This window comes from Camellia sinensis, chromosome 2 (assembly GCF_055761805.1).
Source record: "Camellia sinensis isolate YWXY chromosome 2, ASM5576180v1, whole genome shotgun sequence".
Classification (NCBI taxonomy): domain Eukaryota; kingdom Viridiplantae; phylum Streptophyta; class Magnoliopsida; order Ericales; family Theaceae; genus Camellia; species Camellia sinensis.
The window spans coordinates 208,433,147-208,451,087 of NC_138962.1; the positions used below are offsets into that span (position 1 = coordinate 208,433,147).

General features: G+C 39.6%; 1 protein-coding gene and 1 long non-coding RNA gene across 9 annotated transcripts in view; both read right to left on the reverse strand.

The window, feature by feature from the left end:
- The window catches only part of LOC114280061 (lysophospholipid acyltransferase LPEAT2), a 63,741-nt gene that overhangs the window by 44,697 nt on the left and 1,103 nt on the right, over positions 1–17,941 (reverse strand). The window lies entirely within an intron of this gene.
- LOC114290153 (uncharacterized) lies at positions 5,023–5,394 on the reverse strand. The gene is made up of 2 exons (XR_003638896.2): positions 5,254–5,394; positions 5,023–5,180 (listed from the first exon to the last, which is right to left on the reverse strand). It is a non-coding gene; the product is annotated as an uncharacterized LOC114290153 (long non-coding RNA).

Genomic DNA, 17,941 nt, shown 5'->3' on the forward strand with positions numbered 1-17,941 from the left:
AAGATTCATTGAGAGTTTTTCTGGCTCAGGACAATGAAGAAGGCAAGGAGCAAGCAATATATTACCTTAGTAGGTTTTTAAATTCTTGCGAATGTAAATACTCAGCTGTAGAAAAGTTGTGTTTAGCATAGTATTTTACAGCAGATACTCCCTCCATCCCAAAGTAATGGTCTCTTTTGGGGAATTCAACTTTTTTTAGTAGTACAATTATTGTAATTTAACAAAAAATAATTTTTCAAAATTACCCTTTGATAGTATATTTTTTGGGGAATATCAATGTCATGATCGTACTTTTTATGTTGTTAATGAATTTAAAAGAAGGGTAAAATAGGAAATTTATATTATTTTTGTACTTGATTTTGAAAAGGGACAAATATTTTGGGACAATGAAAAATAAAATAAGAGACTAATATTTTGGGACAGAGGGAGTATTATCTTTTGCCTACTGTTGTCTTGATAATTGCAACCACAGATTTGGTTAAGTACATGTTATCTAAACCTATGCTAAAAGGAAGAATTGACAAATAGATTTTAGCCTTATCAGAGTTTCATATAGAATATATTCCCCAAAAGGCAGTAAAAGGACAGGTTTTGGCTAACTTCTTGGCTAATCATCCACGTCAAACAGAAAACTAAGAGCTAATGGAACTTGGCACAATTGATGTTGAGCCATGGCAAATGTGGTTTGATGGATCAAAAGCCAATAGTCTAGTCCGAATTGATGCTGTAATTAAGTCACCACAAGGGGTAGAAACCACACATGGTTTCAGAATTGATGAACTTATTTGTTCCAACAACCAAGCTGAGTATGAAGCTTTAGTAATGGGACTTGAGATACTTATTAGATTACAGGCTCATGTAATTGATATATTTGGAAATTCCCAATTGGTAATCAACCAAGTAAAATGAATTTTTAAATGTCAAAGTGCAAGTATGTTACCATATTATGTTGCTACTTTACATTTGCTTTCTCAGTTTCAAATAGCAAATATGACTTATATCCCAAGATTTATGAATCACAAGGCCAATGATGTAGCTCAAAAGGCTTCGAACTTCAAAAGAAGGGTTGACACTCAAATGGACATAAGTCAAGCAATGTATCAAAAGCTAATATCACCTTTGGCTAAAAGGGGCATCATGGTAAAAATTAATCGAAATGATTTGCAAGAGCAAGATTGGAGACATCCAATCATTCAGTATTTGACTGGTCCATCTTCGAAGGTCAGCAGGAAGCTTAAATTACAATCTATGCAATGCACAGTCTGAGAATGCTCTTTACAAATGAGGAGTAGATGGTCTCTTATTAGAGTGTTTGGGACCAAAGGAAGCCTTGATTGCCATGGTTGAAGTACATGAGGGCATTTGTGATGCTCATCAACCTAGTGTGAAGATGAGGTGGTTGCTTCAAACGCATTCCTATTATTGGTCAACCATCCTTAAGGATTGTATAAAGCATGCAAAGGGTTGTCAGGCATGCCAAAAGCATGGCATGATAAGACATGTGCCAATAACTGATCTACATGCAATACCGAAGCCTTGGCCATTTGGAGGGAGAGCAATGGATATGATAGGGATAATATATCCACCCTCTTCGAAGCAACATTGTTTGATTCTAGTGGCTACAGATTACTTCACTAAATGGGTCGAAACTAAGCCTTGTAAGACTGTAGATCAGACTGAAATTATTGGCTTTATCAAAAAGTTGATCCATAGGTTTGGCATCCCACAAGCCATAACTGTGGATAGTGGGACTATGTTTGATAGAAAGATAATAAAATCTTCGCATCAGAATTTGGAATTAGTCTTACTAATTCCACCCCCTATTATGAACAAGAAAATGGTCAAGCTGAATCATCTAACAAATCTTTTAAAAGGGGAATACAAAGAGTAATGGAAACAAGGTTTTGAAAAGCGGTTGCGGTCGCCGTAACAGTGGCGGTGACGTGGTTGCGGTTGCGGGGTGTAAAGGCCGTAGTGTAACGGTTGCGGTAATCGAAACCGTGAATTTTTTTATTTTTCGCACAATTTGAAAAAAACTTACCGATACGCATATTTTTTTTTCCATGATCATATTTATTAGGTTAAAAATAAATATTGATCAATTTTTGCAAATTTTTAAGTATGATCCAATATATTTCATATTTCTAAATCACTATAAACTGAGTTTTTTACATTTTATTTTAATAATTAATGATTTTATATTATACAAAAAATCAATCACTAACTATTATATATAAGATAAACAATGACAAAAGTAAGAATAAATAAAAGCCTAAATATATATATATATATATATATATACATATTTTAACCAAGCCAAATAGATAATGACTACACTTATTATTATTATTATTATTATTATTATTATTATTATTATTATTATTATCAAACAATATATAGATAGACGCATACAAACAAAATGATTTAGTGATAGCAGCTGAATAGAATAGCATAGGTCTTACAGTTTCAACAAATCAATAATATGTTCTTTATCTTCCTTCTTCTCTCTCTCTATCTCTTGCTCCTCCATTTTCTCTCTTTTATCTTCCGTCTTCTCTCTATCCCTCTTCCCCCATTTTCAGCTTTTTTTTGTGTTTTTTTGAAAGAAACAGTTTGGAACCGTTACGTAACGGTGCGTAACAGGCCGTTATGGCTGTTACGGCACCGTTACGACCGCTACGGCAGCTGCTACAGCCGACACACCTGTGAATCTCAATCACACTGTAAAAGCGGCCGCAACGGGTGGCGGTAACCGCCAAAACCGTTACGTAACGGTCACGGCCGCTTTTTAAAACCTTGAATGGAAGACAATCCCAGGGATTGGCATAATTTTTTGTTAGATGTGTTATGGGCTTATAGGACTTTTCCAAGATCAAGTACAGGAATCACCCCTTATGCCTTAGTGTATGGGCATGATGCAATGTTGCCTATAGAAATTAACATCAAATCCTTGAGGGTAAAATTCCAAGACCAGTTTACTACTGAGCAATATCATCAGAGCATGTTCTTAGAATTAGAAAATGTGGATGAAGCTAGAATTTTGGCATTGAATAGTATCATTTCCAAAAGAAAAAGGTAACCAAAAGCTATAATAAAAAAGTCAAGCAAATTAGCTTTAATGAGGGTGATTTGGTGTGAAAGACAATATTTCTGGTGGGCATTAAAAGCCATAAATTTGGCAAATGGGAACTTAATTGGGAAGGGCCATACCAACTTTATAGAGTCCTGCTTGGGGGAGCCTACCATTTGAGAAATCTAAATAGTTATGTGCATCCCAAGAGGATCAATGTGAGATATTTGAAACCTTATTTTCCAACTGTGTGGGAAACACAAGGAGTGTAAGAAATGCTAAGTAAGTGTAATAAAGGAGCATTGAACACTCAAGGGCAAAATATATACAATAAAGATTTTCATTTCACAAAGATTTAAGTATACGAAGCCATAAATTGGCCCAAAAATTAGTACAATGTCTTTGTTGTTCCCTTACAATTGACTCTCTACTCCTAAGGGATGGGAACAACTGTATAGCTGTAGCCATCTCCTGCCTCCTGTCAGATAGCCTTGGCTAGTAGTTTGTAATCTCTCAGCATTTTGATCCAATGCTAGGTTAACTGCTGCTAACTCCTTCAGCTGGGCCTTCCTCTGCAAGAGTTGGGTTCAAAGTTGAGAAGCACAAGAGTGTTGTCCCTTCAAATCAAACACTTCAACATGAATTTGAGAAACAAACTCTTTGTCCTTCAATATCTCTTCTGCAGCTTTGGCCATATGGCAAATATTGATATAAAAGTCAATGGATAAGTGGCTTGCGAAGGCCATGTTGGACTGCTCAAAGATTTTGCAACACTTGAGGAAACTATTTTTGATGATGGGTTTTTGTAGGGCTTCAAATGGAAGCCTCGAGAATGATCTTAACAAGTCCAAGCAGTTGCCTAAGTCCACCCGAGACCAAGAAGTTTCTGCAACAGTGGAAAAGCTCTAAAAAATCTCCAAAAGGGAGTTAGCAAGGATCAATGGCTCAGTCTCACTGCTTGTTGCTCGAGCTGCTGGAGATATATCAAATACGCTAACCAGCTGGGCTTCAAAGATGTCCACCTCTTCCTCTGACATTAGCAATACAGAGGAATCAATAATTGAAGGAAGAGATGGAAGCATGGGGATAGGAGAGGAAGTAGAGGATTTCCCAACAGTATCTATGGTCCTGGCTATCAGTAAGTCGAGAGAAGAGGGACTAGAGCTGGATGGTAGAGAGGAAATTGGTGAGCTGCCAGTGTCATCTTTGAAAACACCAGCTGCCACTAAAGAAGAAGTAACAACTGGAGTTCTCTCAGAGTCTCAGGTGATAATGGGGTAGCCAGGACTCTGGGAGAAGTCTGCAGAGGTAAGGCAATTAAGATCAGGGGCAGGTTCAAGGGGTTGAAAGAGCCAGGAGAAAGGGAAGATGGAATGCTTGGCCTCAAGGAAAAAAGGGAAGAAGGCATAGGGAGTGTAGAGCCAGAAAGTGGAAGCATTAGCTGGAGGGATTCTACACTCATTGGCACTCCAAGATTAGCTTTCCCTTTTCCTTTTAAAGTTACCTTTAGTTCTGAGGAAGTCAAGAAGGGCCCCTCATCCCCAGACAAGGTAGAAGAAGGTAATGTTGAAGTGGGAAGGGGTAGGCTGGCTGCTGCTGCATTTCAAAAAACAAAAAGATGTTCAATTAAATGCTAAGCCTTGGAAAAGAAAATTTGTCAAAGTTACAAGGGACTAAGGGAAATTACCAACTTCAGTGGTTGTAGTGGTAATGATGGGAGAACTGCAAAGGGCATAATGATCAACAGTTTTACTCCTCGCAGTTTGCTTCTTTCTTGCCTCAGGAGCTGCAGCTTCTTCCTTTTGTATTTGTTGCTGCCTCCTCTTTTCTGATCTCTGAAAAATAATAATTTCCTTGGACTGTTCCTTCTCCACTGCTTTGGCATGAGTGGGGTTCCTGATGAGCTCAGAAGGAGAGAATGTCTTCTTCTTTCTTTTCAATGGCGCTTCCTCTTTTCCTTCTTCCTCCTTCTCTGAATGAGCTTTAGGTGCTTCCTCTTCAAAGTCAAGCAAAAGTTTTCTTTTTCTTTTTCTTTGTTGTTATTGCTTGCCCTTGAGAATATCCAAGGCCTGAGTCCTCTTGGGAGATTCCTCCTGAGAAGTCCCTGCAGCTAAGTTTGAGGAAGAAATATATAAGTAAGGGATTCTGAAGGGAGGGAAAAAGGAGAAAGTAGAAGTGTGTACCCTTCTTTGAGATGGCCCTGGTAACTCTAAGAGGAGGAGATGAGGCAGCAGGAGCACTAGGTGAGGTAGCAGGAGCAATGGTGGAAGCAATGGTGATGCCAGTCTCCTTGGGCTTGACTGATGGCACATCTAGCCCTTTCAACAGATCCTTAGGGGACATAACCAAGTGCACCTCCATGTTGGCTATCCACCAATTTTGATATCTCTTTAGGGCGATGCCTTGTGGGATGAAGGGAAAGAATTCAAATTCATCCAAGTCTGTTATCAGTTTGAAGGTTGCTTCATTCAACCTGGTTTTGGGCACCTTTAGTTCTCTAGTTGCAAGATCTGAATTAGAGAGGCTGCATAGAGGGACAGGAATCCCCTGAATGAGCCCAAATTGCCTAGCACATTGGGAGGGGCAGTAGGCTTCAGAGATGCACTTGTAAGCTCGAGGATTCAATGTGCCAATAAAGAGCTCCCTTTGAATCAGAATGGAGGCCCACATATCTGTGTAAAGGCCTGGAGCATCTCTTATCAACCAAAAAAGTTCTCAGCCACGCTGGCCCTGTGTTAGCTTTGAAGGGGCAGAAGAAGGTGAAAAGGGAGGAAGCAAGGAGTTGATAGAAGAAAGTAAAGTAATAAGCAAAGTTGGAAGGGTAAAGGGAAACTCTGGCATATTTCTCTCCATAGGTAGTGGGGTCTTGCTCTAGAAATTTTAAACATCTGGAGTGCAAGTCAGTAAAGTATGCACAAAGCCAGAGTTGGAGTACCCAATGGGCCTCCTTAATTAATATCCAAAGGTTTCTCACAAAATTGGGAGCAGCCCTTATAAACATGGCCTAGAACATAAGGAGCCAAGGCTATCTTCTTCTTCGAAGCAAGAGCCTTGGCAAGAGGGACAAACTTAGGCATAATCTTCTGAGATGAAGTACAAAAAAGGAATTTGCGTAGCCAATATAGAATAAATGAAAAGAACTCTCAATCGGTGACAAGACCTTCCCTCTTGTTTTTAGTATTTACAAAATCACTAAAGGAGGAGTCCAAAGATGGAATGGTGAAGCTGACTGGAGGGTTTGGGTAATCAGGAGTGAAGGGATCACCAATTGATGAGAGCCCCAGGAGATGGAAGATATCAAGGACAGTGGGAGCCATCACGCCATATCGAAATTGGAAAAAATTAAAAGATGAAATCCAAAAACAAAGGGCAACAGAAATAAAAAAGGGGTCTTCAGGATAATGAACCTGGAAAGACGAAGGGCATCGAGGATGCAGAGTTCTTGTAGGTCCCATTCTCTGGCAGGAACAACTCTATCATGCCATTCCTCCCATTCTGTCCTCAATGTGGGCCACCAGCGGTGAGGTCGGTTCATCCTCTACCTTCCCCAATCAAGATTCCCTTCGTAAAGGAGTTGGTGATCCTCCAAGCGAGGGTACAGAGCAGGAAACTGGGCAAGGGCTTCTCTGAAGATAGGTTCAAGGATGTATTCCCCTTAAGCATGGTGACGGGGGACGAAGATGCGCCCATCAATGGCACTTGGTTCACCAGCTTTGTATTTGTCAATCTCTTCATTGAGACACCTCCTTAAAGCCACAGACGAGTTCATACGCTCAATAACTGGTACTTTCGAGGAAGAAGAAGCCATTTAGTGAGAGGTTGAAAGAAGGGTGTAAAGAGTGAATTTGAGAAGGGTAAGAACTTAAACTCGACAGCAATGAGAGGGAAAGGGAAATACTGGACAAGTGAATAGGAAAGATCGCGAGAAATTGAGGTTTTAAACCTTTCTTTCCAAAATTACCCATTCAGCCTAACGGGTCAAGTAGACCCAAATCAATCAATTGATTATTTCGACCCGTGTGGGATTAGGGCCTTTATTTTAAAACAAAAGCAGGTCCTGAAAACACAAGGAGGAAAGTTTCCTTAAAGAGCAGCATTTTGGGAGGGAAACACATTTCAAATACTCAACTTGGCTTCAAAAACAGGTAGTTGGCTTCAACAAAGCCAGTTTTACACGTTAAACTCAAGTATAGTTGGGGTTTGTTTACTTCAAAGGTTTTGAGGGTATGCTCTTAGGCTTTCCATAAAAGGCAATTTCCTTCAAAGGAGTCTTTGTAGTATTCTGTGATTAGAATATGGCTCTTGCCTGATTTTTTGAGTCCAAAATAAGTAAGCACTACAAAGCGAGTACTTGGTCAAGCAATGTGGAAATTTCAAAGACCAGAGGACTTACCCACACATAAAAGTACTTTCTTGAACTTTCTATTAAAACAAACCCCTTTGAAGACAAATATTGTCACTTTAAAGAGAAACTCCATGCTTCGAGAAACGTAAACCAAGCTTGGAAGCAAGATTGGTTACTTCGAAGCTGCCACTCATAAATTATGTGAACAAAGTGAGGGATAAGGTTATATTAACCATACAATTGAAATATGAAAAACCCAATTTTATTAATATAAATACTTACATTGGGAGGGCCTATTTGGCTACATTCTCAATCTCATAAAAGTAAGGAGTAGACAATGTAACAAGGTCATGAAATTTTGTCCAGCAAAACTCAATAAATACATATTTCTTTTCTAGCCTTTCTTCTATCCTAACTAAGTTTGGTTTATCTAATTGATGAGCCCTTATTTGGAAGAAGAGTTATTGGGTCTTCATTTCAAACATTGTTTGCTTAAGAGCTCTCTTCACTTCATCCATCTCTCCCCTCCCATGCGTATCACCCATGTTGACATCTTCTCCATACTCTGAATCTTGGTTCTTGAAGTCCTCATACTCTTCAAGAAGATTCTCTGCCTCGTACTGGGTCTGAATGCAAGCAACAGAGATCTCCTCCAGGGATTCACTACCAGCAGAAGCATTTTTGTGTCAGTTCAGCAGTAAAGGGAACTGATCTAGGAAAGTGTGAAGCTCTGCCTGGGCCACAGGGTTGAGAATGCAGCTTCGAGAGTCAATATCACAAGCCCATAAAAGATTCTTGTGAGAGATGTCATCTCAAAGGACCTAGAAGGATAAGTGAGAGAAAGCAGCAAGCAGAGTCTAGGCCTCTATATTGCTGATAAACAGTTGGAGAAACTAGAGCCTGGTTAGGAGCAAAATGCTGGCTTTCGAAAAGGGTAAGCTTCAATTCCTCAATCCAATTAGGGTTGGAAGGCAGGAAAGGAGCAATTGGGTCCCCTCCAAATGAAGATGGAAACTGGGGCTCGTTCACACATTCTAGCCAGTCAGAGGAGCAAAGTTTTGCTTTCTTGGCTAAGAGTAAGGGGCTGATTCCCAAAGCTTCAATGGGATGCGGGGTCTTTCGCACTATTCTAGTTGGCAAGGTAGAAGTGTACCATGCTGAAAGCAAGTTGTCTTCGAGACTACGAAGACGGTCGAAGGGAACATATAGATAGACTACAGAGTTACTCATAGAGGGATGGATTGCAGCGGGGTCATCAAATTCAGGAAATCGATGGTGGATTTGCTCCCTTGTTTGAAGTTAAGCGGGTGTGGGCCAAGTACACCAGCTAGTATTTCCAGAAGAAGAGGAAGCAGATTCATCCCATGCAGAGAGTTTTTGAACAGATGAAGAGCTTCCAAGATTCATTTGTGCAAGTGCTTGGCCCAGAGGCTCATATTGTGCAAAAGCTTCCATAACTTGTATAAATGGAGATGGCTAAATGTGGCCAATAAATGCATGAAGGTTCTTTCGAGATTGATCATCATTGTCCAAAAACTCTTCATATGCTTGATCAATGAAAGAAGTGGGTTGGTTAGCCATCAGGAGAGGTATTAGTCCTTTCGTTTACGTAGATAACGGAGGTTCAAATCGCAAGGAAGAATTTAAAGAAGTTCAACGCTTCATTGCTCGGAAAATGGTTACACTTCCAAAATAAACAAAGTCGATGCACGTCCTAGGACGTGGGCAAAGTACACTGATCCACTAATATCGCCAAGTATTCGGTATATTGGTGTGGAGGGTAATGCTGGCTATATATTTTGTATAAGCCAATTGCAGCTTAACACGTGGCTCATAAAGGGTAATTTAGGGAGTTAATACAAGTTTCCAATCAACGACAGACACGTAGCAGTTCATATTAGAAATAACGGATCTGCGCAGCATTGGAGCAGTTAGAAGGCGCAAGATGACGTGGCCCAACGGTTACTCACAATTCAAATTCAAATTCAGGAGGGAAGCCTAACTACAAGAATGGCGTAGTGGAAGCTAACTGTGCGAGGCCATGACCATATATCGTAAAAGGGCATTTCAACGGTTAGAAGCCCACTACGACAATTACCATTAGAAAGTATAAATAGAAGAGAAGGCCAACAGAAGGACCCACACTCAGATCCAAAAATCAACTACTTATTTCATATTTTTCTTTCCAGTTTTTAAATTCCCAGTTCTTCAATTCATGTACTACATTTCAATTCTTAGGAGTAATTTCAAGTAATTTGTTGCTGTGAACCTCTTTGAGGCTGGATCATTGTAAGTTCGTATTATTTAATGAAATTCAGTTCATAAAATTGTTTTTATCTATTATTGTTATTTTCCATATCTTTAAAACCGTCTCTTAAGCAAAGCCACCAGTAAAAATCCTCTTCATTGAGGCTACAAAAATTTCAACACAATCGCCTGATAATTGGTTGGCAATTAAAATTTTTGTAAGGACTTATTGATCCTTACTGGCACCTATGAAGCATGGACACTTCAAAAATGGTGCCGTGGCAGTGTCCGACACGGGGACACGCCAGATGGCGTGTCCCTTTAATTTAATAATTTTTTTGGAAGGGGGCACGGCAGGGACACGGCGGGGACACGCGTGTCCATATCTGGACACGCCAAGGGACACGGCGGGATTCTTTTTTAAATTTTCTATATTTATTTGGGGTCAAAGTATAATATTTAACAAGTTTAAAAAAAAAAAGAAAAAAAAAAAACTAACGGGCAAAGCCCTAATCGAACAACTGAGGTAAAAAATAGTAAAATCAGACCTCTCAGTCGAAGTCGAAGCCCTCCTCTCTCTCAGTCGAAGGCCTCTGAAGTCGATCGAAGCTATCTCTCTCAGTCGCAGCAGTCCGAAGTCGATCGAAGCCCTCCGAAGTTGATCGTAGACCTTCGATCCAGTCGTTTGTGTCTCCGTTTCAGTCGATCCAGCGTCTTCGACCTTCGATCTGGTCGTCTTCGAAGGTAAGCCCCTCTCTTGCCTGTCTCTTTCTCTTTCGCTCTCTTTCTCTCTCTCTCTCTCTCTCTCTCTCTCTCTCTGTGCTCTGCTTCGGTTCGACTGAACTGAACTGTCTTCAATTTTTTTTTTCTTTTTTTTTTATACGTTCGACCAGACTTTTTTATTTTTTATTTTTTTTTTATTTTTATTTGTTTATACATTTACATATATAAGACCTTTTTTTTGTTTAATTATATGTAAAAAAAATTGTATTTAAAACTGTGAGATTTTTATGAGTATATATTAAAAACTGTAAAAAAAAATTTATACAGTATGTAAACTCTTTTTTATTTTTATTTTTTATATATAAAATTGTATTTAAAAAATAATAATTATAGGTTTATATATATACATATATACATTATGTAAACTCTTTTTTTATTTTTTATTTTTTATTTTTTAATGTTAATGTTAATTTATAGGAAAAATGTCTAGTTCAAATTCTGCCAATAACACACAATCTGCCTTTGATGCTGAAGATGATAAGCCACTGTGGAAATATGTGACTAGATTAGAAAAATCTGGTGCAAGAGGGGGAAATTATACTTTTCAATGTAATTTTTGTATCACAATCTGCCTACTTCTTTTCTTTTTTTTTTCCTTCTTTGCCTCTTATTTAGTGCTTTTGTGACAAATATTATTGGATGTTGGATGTTTTCCCCTTATATTTATTTCAAGATGTTGGATGTTGGATGTTGAATCTTTTGCCTCTCTTATATTTATTGAATTAATGGTTACTATGTTAGTGTTTGTTAATTTACATAACACATACAAATATATATATTAAAAAAAAAAAAATTTCGCCGTGTCCCCCGCCGTGTCCGTGTCCCCTTTTTTTGAAAATTGCCGTGTCTCGTGTCCGTGTCCGTGTCCGTGCTTCATAGACTGGCACACTTAAAATTACATTATTAACCTTCAAAAGCCCAAAAAAGCCAATAGCAGCATGCGGCATGAGGCTATCCGCAGCATTAATGGGTGGGAGTCCCACATCGGTGTCAAACCATCACCTTTAAATTAGTTACATTTATGTTTGGGAGCTTTTAGCATATTCTCTAACTACATGTTAATTACTCAATTTATATTATATATTTAAATAATATTAAAATACTTTTTTTTTTTAATTTTAAAATTTTAATTTAATTCCTTCCCGCGTGTCACTTGGCCTTTTTCTTCTTTCATCACCACTTCCTTCTCAGTTTTATTGTTGTTAGATTTGCATAAAAGAAAGAAAAGGAAGAGAACTGTATATTATTCACACACATAAACCTATTAGGGTTACACATACTTATAATAAAAGACTAAAGGAACAAAAGACATAACTATCCTTAACTACCCTTATACAATAATACTTAACACTCCCCCTCAAGTTGGTGCAAAGATATCTCTCATGCCCAACTTGCAGCAAATAGGATGGAAAACTTTACTACTAAGACCCTTAGTAAAGACATCAGCCAATTGATTTGCAGACTTCACAAAAGGCATACATATGAAACCCTTATTCAATTTCTCCTTGATGAAATGTCTGTCAATCTCAATATGTTTGGTTCTATCATGCTGAACAGGATTGTGAGCAATACTAATGGCAGCTTTGTTGTCACAGTACAGTGTCAATGGTTCACTACAAACAAACCCAATATCATTCAACAAGGACTGGAGCCACATCAATTCACATGTACCATGCGCCATAGCCCTGTATTCTGCCTCTGCACTAGATCTGGACACCACTGTTTGTTTCTTACTACGCCATGTCACTAAATTTCCCCCCACAAATGCACAATAACCGGAGGTAGATCGCCTGTCATCTATAGAACCAGCCCAATCAGCATCTGTGAATGCCTCCAACCTCAAGTGACCATGATTGGAAAATAAAATCCCTTTTCCAGGAGCAGATTTAAGATACCTCAAAATACGATACACTGCATCCAAATGAGGGGCACGAGGCTCATGCATAAATTGACTCACTATCCCAACCGCATAGGCAATATCTGGACGAGTGTGGGATAAATATATAAGTCTTCCAACAAGTCGCTGGTACCTTTCCTTCTCCACAAGATCACCAACACCACTACAAAGATGGTGATTAGCCTCAATTGGAGAATCAGCAGGTTGGCAGCCTAACATGCCAGTTTCCTCAAGAAGATCTAGAATATACTTTCGCTGAGAAAGAAAGATGCCTTTGTCAGATCTGGTAACTTCAATCCCAAGAAAGTACCGCAATGAACCAAGGTCTTTGATCTCAAATTCCTTGGCCAACAGCATCTTAAGATGTGTCACTTCTTCCTCATCATTACCTGTCACAACTATGTCATCCACATACACTATAAGCACAGTTACCTTATTTGCGTGACGTTTGACAAACATTGTGTGATCTGCATTGCTTTGCTTATACCCGAACCTCAACATAGCCTTTAGGAATCTGTCAAACCAAGCCCGAGGAGATTGTTTTAAACCATATAACGCCTTTTTCAACCTACAAACTTTCCCAACTGTAGACTGAGATGAGAATCCTGGTGGTATATCCATATATACCTCCTCCTCCAAATCACCATGGAGAAATGCATTCTTCACGTCTAACTGCTGTAAAGGCCATCCCAAATTAGCTGCACATGAGAGAATAGCTCGAATGGAATTCATCTTTGCCACAGGAGCAAAGGTTTCTTGGTAATCAATTCCATATGTCTGAGTAAATCCCTTGGCCACTAACCGTGCTTTGTACCGTTCAATTGTTCCATCTGCTTTCTGCTTGATGGTGAACACCCATTTACACCCTACAGGCTTTTTTCCACTAGGAAGAGAAACCAACTCCCAAGTGTTATTCTTGCTTAGAGCTTGCATCTCTTCTACCATAGCTACTTTCCACTTAGGATCATTGATAGCTTCTGTCCAACCCTGGGGAATACATGCAGAAGACAAAGACGAAACAAAAGCACGATATGTAGAAGACAATGAATCGTATGACACAAATTTAGAAATGGGGTGTTGAGTACATGCCCTAACCCCCTTTCTAAGAGCAATAGGAAGACTCGAATCATTGACAACAGGACTCTCAACTACAGGTAGAGGGATAGACTGAGATGCATTACCTGGAACTGGCATGAGGGATGATGATGGGTTTGGTGGCACAAGAGATGCTTGCTCTTTCGGACGTCGAGAATAAGTCTTAAAATCAGCCCTGTCCAAACGACCACTAATGTCAGGCTCCACATCAAGAGAACTATTAGGCTCCCCCTCACCACAAATAATAGTCCGCTGACTAGGAAGGAAAAAAGACAACTCGTGTTGATAGGCCATCTCCTCATCCGCAATCTCATCTATACCACTACTCTCCCCCGGAGGAGATGGCGGAGGAGAAGGAAAGAAGGACACAGCTTCACGGAAAGTGACATCCATACTGACATACACTTTGCGAGTGTGAGGATCATAACATTTGTAACCCTTCTGAGTAGCAGAATAACCAATAAAGACACAACGCACAGCCTTAGGATCGAGTTTCCCACGAGTACGAGGTTGCAAATGAACAAAACAGACACACCCAAACACCCGAGGAGGAAGAGACGAGGTGGGATATGCGACAGGAAGCAGTTGAAGAGGAATCTGGAATTGGAGGACACTGGAAGGCATACGGTTGGTAAGGTAAGCAGCGGTAAGAACAGCATCACCCCAAAAAGACTTAGAGACATTCATGGTAAACAAGAGAGAGCGAGCAACTTCAAGAAGATGGCCATTCTTGCGTTCGGCAACCCCATTCTGTTGAGGAGTACCAACACAACTAGTCTGATAAAGAATGCCATGCTCCTCTAAGTATGCCCGAAAAACTCCATCAACATACTCAGTCCCATTATCACTACGAAGAATTTTGATTTGAGCATTAAAAAGATTGGTCACCATTTTATGAAAAGTTTGGAAACAAGAAAAAACTTCACTCTTAGTTCAAAGCAAGTAAATCCAAGTCACACGGGAAAAACAATCAATAAAAGTAACAAACCATCGATACCCAGAAGTAGAAACCACAGGGGAAGGGCCCCACACATCAGTATGAATAAGCATAAAAGGAAAAGTACTTTTATTAATTGAAGGGTAACAAGTACGTTTATGCTTTGCAAGTTCACAAGCATCACAACCAAAAATACTCCTAGGACAATCACGAACTAAAGAAGGAAAAAGTTTCTCTAAAACATTAAAGGAAGGATGACCCAAACGGCGATGCCACTGATGAAGGAGAGAAAGAGAGGAGCCAATAGTGCACTTGAGAGCTTGAGATGGGACGACAGGAGGAACGGCATCCAGAAAGTACAGCCCACCTTGTGCTCTACCATTGCCAATCATTTTCCCCGTAGCCAGGTCCTGAAAGACACAATGAGTAGGAAAAAATGTCACTGAGCAATTTAGAGAAGTAGTAAGACTACTAACAGAAAGCAGATTAGTGGAAAAAGTAGGAACATGAAGCACAGAGGAAAGAGAAAGCAAAGATGAACAATGAACTGAACCCTTGCCAGAGACAGAGGATAAAGTGCCATCAGCCACTCGAACCTTGTCTCGGCCGGAACAAGGAGAATAAGAATAGAAAAGACTAGAGGCACCTGTCATGTGATCGGTGGCACCGGAATCAATAATCCAAGAAGGCGATGATAAGGTACTAAGAGCACTAGCAGGAATACCTGTGTTGGCAAAATTGGAAGAAGCAGAAGTAGAAGAAACTGTGGTAGAAGGAGAGTCAAGTCGAGCCATCAAACGTCTGAGAGTGTGTAACTCATCCTGGGAAAGAGTGCTGGGCTCAGAAGGACTCACAGCAATCTCGGACACATGTGCTTGGGGTCGAGCTGTACTACCACGACCTCGACCCCGAGTAGGGCGACCATTCAGTTTCCAACAATGCTCTCGATCATGTCTGTCTTTCCCACAATAATCACACTTCAAGCGATCTCGATCAACCAGTGTACCCTGACTCCCAGACTGAACTGGACTAGGCCGAGGAGCCCGAGGAGGAGGAGCAACAGCTAAAGCAGAACGATCCTGAATAGAGGAATGTACCATAGCACTACGGCGACTCTCCTCTTGCTGGACAAGGGCATAAGCCTCGCGTAGGGTGGGAAAAGGTGAACGACCCAACACCTGGACGCGAATCTGATCATACTCCAAGTTCAAGCCAGCAAGGAAGTCATACACACGCTCTTTCTCAACGGTTTGTTGAAACAACGTGGCATCCCGAGAACAAACAGCCTGGAAGCTTTGGTAATAGTCTAGTTCCTGCCACAAACTACTCAACTCAGCATAGTAGACTGCGAGTGATCTATCTTTCTGATCTAAGCTCCGAAGCTTCTTCCTCAACTCATACGCCTGTGCATCATTACCTTGTTGGGAGTACATTTGGGCTGCAGCTGTCCAAATCTTATGAGCAGTATCTAATAAAAGGAAACTCCGACTAATAGTGGGCTGCATAGAGTTGATGAGCCAAGTCATAACAAGAGCATTTTCAGAAATCCATTGAGTATGGAGTGAGGCATCACCATCCGGTAGGGGAAGAGAACCAGTAATGTAGCCAGTCAAACGGCGAGCAGCAATAGCAAGACCACATGAGCGGGACCAAATCAAATAGTTGGAACCATCCAATTTAACAGGACTAATTTGAAGAGAGGGATTGTCGGTAAGAGTCATAACACGACGGAGGCCACCCTCATCACTAATTGTATCCTTAGTCTCACCCTCAACCATTGAAGATTAAATGCCCACAATAGGAAAAAAGCAAATACCAGTCGAAAAACAGCAAAAACCAACAGAGGCAATCCACCAACTCAACTTAAGGACAATAGTTACCTCTAGAGACAAAAACAGAGCCGAAACAGGGGCTGGAGAGACCAAAACCAGTCAGAAACTGAGAGAAAACGTGCTGAAACTGAGGAAAATTGACAAAAATAGAGTGAAAGCTTGCCAAATCATCAAAACCAGTCCTCCCAACCCTAGATCAGTCCCAGTCGGCTCCCAAGGTAGAGGGAGGAAGGGAAAAAACAGCCAAAAACAGGCCGCAGCAGGGACTTCCAAAAAAATCAATCGTTTTTTCCAAAAATCAACAAAAATTGGAAAAACACTCAAAAACTCATCAAAAAATTAAAATAAAAATCTAGGGTGAAAACCCATCAAATTTCGACCATAAAGGATTTTTTTTTTTTTTTTTTTTTTTCGAATTTTTTTTTTTTTTTTTTTTTCTGATTTTTTCTGTGTACAAGGAAGAACGAAAGAAACAAGAAAAAGAAACGAATCTTCAAGGAGGAAGATGATGCTCTGATACCATGTTAGATTTGCATAAAAGAAAGAAAAGGAAGAGAACTGTATATTATTCACACACATAAACCTATTAGGGTTACACATACTTATAATAAAAGACTAAAGGAACAAAAGACATAACTATCCTTAACTACCCTTATACAATAATACTTAACAATTGTCTAATTTCGCCACACCTTAAAATCCAAGAAGACTGGAAAAGGAGTGCAACAAAAGAGCAAAATGAGAAGGAGAAGCAAAGGAAGGCGATGAGAAAGGAAACGAATTGGACTAGAATTGTGTAGTCGAAGGTGGAAGCAGTGAGAAAATGGGTAGCGGTAGAGGGGTGCAACAAGGCTAGGTAGGAGGAGGTGACAAAATTTGAGAGAAGTGGCGAAGAATGGAGGAGGTCGCGGCGGTTGTGGTAGTTAATGGTGGTGGCCAATAGCGTGTACTAAGAAATGGTGATGGTGGTGGTATGTACTAGAAGATTATGTTTTAAGGTATTATTCGAAAAAGTAATTTGCTTGAAGGATAACATTCACTCTACTTGGTTTTGATTTCCAGAATTCACTTTTCAGAAAATTCTACTTTCTTATTTTACCATATATTGTGTGCTACTCAAGTGGTCAGAGTCTTCTTCAATACACTCAAGGTCTAAGGTCCAAGTCCCACTCCTCCCATTTGTCTATTTTTTTTATTTTTATTTTTTTCAAATAGAAAAATGAGGGACACATGACATAAGAAATGAGAGACACGTGGCTTAAGAAAAAGGAAGCAAAGGCTTAGACACCAAGTTCAACCTTCCCTTAATATAATAGGATAGATAATTATTATTAAAACGAAAAAAGTAAAAACAATAGAAGCTAAAAAACATATTCTCAAGACAATATATATATAAACAGTCCAAATAAATTCTACCAAACAAGACCATATGCTTATAAAAAGTGGGTAGCATATGTAAATTGACTAGGCTTCTATAATTTTTTTATTAGTAATTGTCTTATATTAATTTTTATTTTAATAATTATCTAATCCTTTTACACTCAACCCAACCCACCATTTGCTTGTGCAAAATTTGCCTTTCTTCCGGCCACTGATTAAAGATTCCTTGCTCTGCCCTGTCTCCCCCACTCTAGGAGTTTCCTTGTATTAATTATATGATATATTTGATCTTTATTATTATGATTATAGTTCATTAGCCCACAATATCACATATGAATACATAAATGCTCATGTT